This window comes from Hyaena hyaena, unplaced genomic scaffold, assembly GCF_003009895.1.
Source record: "Hyaena hyaena isolate Hyena2069 unplaced genomic scaffold, ASM300989v1 scaffold_2141, whole genome shotgun sequence".
Taxonomy (NCBI): Eukaryota; Metazoa; Chordata; class Mammalia; order Carnivora; family Hyaenidae; genus Hyaena; species Hyaena hyaena.
The window spans coordinates 81,596-86,266 of record NW_024082777.1 but is presented as its reverse complement, the minus strand read 5'-3'; the positions used below and the strand labels follow the sequence as shown (position 1 = coordinate 86,266).

The 4,671-nt window shown below is 43.1% G+C and overlaps 1 long non-coding RNA gene across 2 annotated transcripts; it reads left to right on the top strand.

The window, feature by feature from the left end:
• Positions 1 to 956: 956 nt before the first annotated feature.
• On the top strand, positions 957 to 3,981 carry LOC120227281. Of its 2 annotated transcripts, none has more exons than XR_005527214.1 (3): positions 957 to 1,019; positions 1,459 to 1,618; positions 3,820 to 3,981. It is a non-coding gene; the product is annotated as an uncharacterized LOC120227281 (long non-coding RNA). The 2 variants fall into 2 exon arrangements; XR_005527215.1 differs by lacking the exon at positions 3,820 to 3,981 and adding an exon at positions 1,987 to 2,096.
• The last annotated feature ends 690 nt before the right edge of the window (positions 3,982 to 4,671 follow it).

Here is a 4,671-nt window from a genome sequence, read left to right as displayed (position 1 = left end):
AGCATCTGACTCTTGATCAGTTCAGGTCATGATCCCAGCCCCAAGTAGGATCAAGTCCCAAGATGGGTTCCACACAGAGCATGGAGCCTGCTTGGGATTCTCCTCTCTCTCTCTCTCTCTCTCTTTCTCTCTCTCTCTATCTCTCTATCTCTCTATCTCCCTCCCTCTGTCCCCATCCCCTGTTCACACATGTTCTTTTCTTAAAAAAAAAACTTTTTTAATCTCTAAACCATTAACTGAACATGCTCAAATTAAATGTATCAGAAAGGAATGATTTAAGACCCAGACAAACATTTATGCTCTAGAATATTTATTGCAATGTGATCTATAAGAATAGTAAACTTTGGAAAGTACCTACTTGTCCACCCAAAAGAAACTGATTAAATAAACTGTAATATGTCAGCATCATGGAACATTATACAACCAGTAAGAGTTATGCATTTGAAGAATGCATTGTTTCATCCTCATAAGACCCTATGTGTACTATTTGCACTCACATTTTAGGAGGAAGAGAAGCTAAGATGGCAACATATTAGGAGGACTCTAGGCTTGCCTTGTCCCTTGAACACAGCTAGATAACTATCAAACAGTTCTTCATTCTCAAGAAATTGACCTGAGGATCAACAGAATAGACAGGCCACACAACTACAGGGAGAGAAGAGGCCACATCAAGGAAGGTAGAAAGAGTGGCTATGTGGTTTGGGGGAGCACACACATATTACAAACAAAGAAACTGAGACTCAACATGGTTGTTGGCAGGAGGTCTCAGTTCCTAACTGCATGGACCTCTTCCTAAGGTTGCTTGAGTGTACCCATGACATGGAAGCTGGATTCTCCCAACAGCACTGAGCCAGAAGAAACAAGACAATGTCACAATGTCTTTTATGACCTAACTTCAGAAGTCACATGTTTATGGAATTCCATTGGTAACACAGGTTAGTTACCCCTTTACAATGTGGGAGAGGACTACAGAAGCACATGAGCACCTGGGGGAGAGAATCAGTGAGTGCTGCTTAGAGGTTGGCTGTCATGGGGATCTTTATGAAGGGGGTTTCACTGTAATATAGACAAAGCCAATATTTTGAATATTTTCTGTCAGAATTGTGACAGAATCTCTCCAAGCCATCCTGGGAGTCACTTCCACAAAGACTAAAAAACAAATTGTTTTCTTGCTTGAGGATGTTGGGAACCTGATGGTTGATGAGCCAATAAGTATATATGTATATGTGTAAGACCTGGAGACAAGATGGCAAGGTTGTCGTTCCCTCAGATAAAGTCAAATCCTACAGAGGAGCACTCCATCAATGGCCTCTTTACTTCTTTCAGACTGTAAATTCCTCATCTCTTTCACATATTTATTTCCAAATAAGCATAAGTTGCATTGGGTAGCGTAATTGCTGGTGCCATCATTTAGCAAATAGAATTTAGTGCCTATTACCTGCCATTCCTCCCTGCCAGGTGCTAGAAACTCAGTGCTGAAACAGACACAGGTGCTCAGGAAAACAGGTAGCAGGTGATGCATTTGGGCAGAGTTCCAAAACCTCTTAACTTCACCTATGCAGAATTCCTATGGACATCTACACTTGAAGTTAGAGGATTGCAGTTCAATTTTCCAACAGTAAGGAATTTTCACTGCCATGACTGTAGATGTGTGTCCTGGGATAAGCTGAGTAATGTTTCAAGTCACTGACCTGAATGAGGCCATTTGCAAAGGATGTAATCTGGCACACAGTTTTCAAGCTCCTATTCCAAAAATCCATAGATTTCATTCCCTGAGGTCTCAGGCATCAGAACTGATGGAAAAACAAGGTGGTTTTAGGAGATACCAGTGGATTAGTCCCCAAATTCCCTAGAGGAACTGTTTTGAACTCCACCATAATATAATTTTGGTTGAACAGTAACCTGATGCTCTATACATTTTGTGACCAACACCGGAAAAAGGATATGAGAAATATGGGGAAAGTATCTATTTTATTTATATTTCAGGTAGCACCTTTCTCCAAGGAGCTCAGAAAGCTGCATGAACACTAATCAGCATTATATATGGTGCTTCTGTTCTCATGTGTTTGTTTGAATTTTTCAGTACTGCTTCCACTGTGGTTTGTTTTTTAACTTTCTTTCTCCTGTTGCTACTCACAGTTCTAATGTTCTGGTATATCCATTTACTAAAGTGACTCAAGACTTATGTTTTAGGAATCTAGAATACCAAGATGACATGTTTAAAAATAGAATATTTTTTATGATTGCAACCTAGTTATTCAGACTTTGATATATTACATGTTGAATAAATGCATGAGCCACTAAGAAATATTAACAGCATGTCTTGCTTATGTCAAAGTGCCAGTAAATGTACATAGAGCCACTGGGAACAAAAAATACCTGAAAGGTAGGTACAGGTGCTCTTCATGTGACCCAGTGGGGCTCAAGATAATAGCTTTAGTAGTGATTTGGCAGCAGTTGGGCAGAAAGATGTAACTTGGATTTGAAGCCAAGACAGGCCACCTAGAGCTGCCCTGCAGTGGGAAAACCCAACTTCATGGTTCCTGCATCCAGCCCCAGAAGGGTGGCTGGGTCTCCTTGCCCAGAACTTCAGAATAGTAGGATTCAGAAAACCATGTGTCCTGGGCTGTTTCCAGCACAGAAGTGAGAAGGTCCTGGCACATTTTAGTGATGATGAGAGAGGCAGCACAAGAAAGGAGAAGGTGGGGCCTGGGTTTTGGTTTTCTGTTGTTCTTTTTGCTTTTGCTACTGAGGCCCAATATCCCCAATCTTGGGCAATGCAGACACACACACACACACACACACACACACACACACACACACACACAACCAACCCAGCAAGCTATCACCAATTATATTAGCTCCTTCTCTGGGGAAAGATTAAGCAAGGGAGAAGCTAAAAGTTTCCATTCCATGATTGCTCTGCCTTGAAAACCAAGATAACATGTGATGAGGGAAACAAGTTGTTCATTTTACTTGCATTTGACAGAAGACGGGGTCATGGGAGAGACTGTTTTAATTACGGACATTCTTAACGATGTAGAGGAGAGGAGTGTGGGCAAGAACATTACTTCAGCCTCCCTGTTGACAACTGCCATCAGTTATCCACCATGACATTTTGAGGAGAAATGAGCAAAAATAACCATTATCATGTTGTCATAAGCTGTTTGGTGGCCACTAAAATGTAGTCTTATGGTTTGACCTCCTCCATGAAATAGCAGACTGGCTTCTCCTTCCGTCTACTCATCGCCTCCCCTTCCACACCCAGCCCTGAGACCGCATTCTCTGTTCAGCCTCAAAGTAAGGTCAAACTTCGAGCCACGTTGGTGATGTCTGTTGGTTTCTTTCCTACAGAAGGAAAATGGTAGCTGAGGAGTTTTGTGGCTTGTATTTCCCGGTGTTATGAATAAACCACTTATGTGCTTAGTTCCTTTTAGGCCAAGCCAATTGTCTTTCAGGCACAAGGTACAATTTGCCTCACTGCATACATGTCCCAAAGGTAATAAAGATCCTTGCCCAGTTTTCCAAATCAACTGACTGCTGGAGACCAATATCACCTGAGCAGCCTTCCTGTCACACGTACCTCTTCAGATCCAGGGGGATGTGGCTGGGGGGGAGAAGGGAGGGGCACTGTCACATGTGCAGCTGCCAAGTCTTGGATCACATGGGTGAATGAATGATGAATGTGACTGCCTTCATCAGAGCTGTGGCTTCCAACAAACTCAGCCAGCTGACCCCTGCCAGCACTGCAGCCACCACTCAGCTGGCTCCTCCTCTCCTTGCTGACACATCCAAACACTCTCCTTGTTGCCTTGGCAGACAGCCTTAGTCCTTAGATGTGGCTGCTACAAAGCGCTATGGAGTCCTGGATGAAGACCTGGTCCAGATTCTGGTTCTGCACATCAACTAGACATGTCAACTCGGGAAAATCATTCCATCCACCCAGTCTGAGACCCATGACCTGCAAGATGAGGAGGATAAGTGAGGTTGTTGTTGTTGTTGTTGTTTCTAAAAAACATATAGATGATTCCAGCTATCGTGGACTAGTTTCTTTCTTTTTTTTTTTTTTAATTTTTTTAATGTTTTATTTATTTCTAGGAGAGAGGGAGAGAGCGTGAGCAGGGGAGGGTCAGAGAGAGAGGGACTCACAGGCTGAAACAGGCTCCAGGCTCTGAGCTGGAAGTCAGCACAGAGCCCGATGCGGGGCTCGAACCCGCGAACGTGAGATCACGACCTAAGCGAAAGTCGGACGCTCAACCGACTAAGCCACCCAGGCGCCCCAATGGTGGACTAGTTTCTAATAAATCAAACCTCCCACATAGAACGACTACAAAAGTTGGATCAAATATTAAAAATACTTTCCTGGAGGCAGCAGAGAGTTGAGAAGGTAACAAGAATTTGAGGGGCCATGATCCAAGGCAGAAGAAAAACAGAGGTGATCCTATGTTTGGTCTAGCCCTTGCCTTTGACAGATTTGTAGATTCTAAAGCATCGACCTAAGGGCCTAAAGACTGAATGGCAAAACAGACAAAACCAGCAGAAAGTGTTGGCCAGAAGTCTGAGATATACTAGGTGTAGTTTTATGTGCTCTCCCAAAGCTAGGTAAAGGGAACAAAAATTAGACCTCAGAGCATACCAAAGAAAAGCTCTAGATGATACCATCAGCTCTGG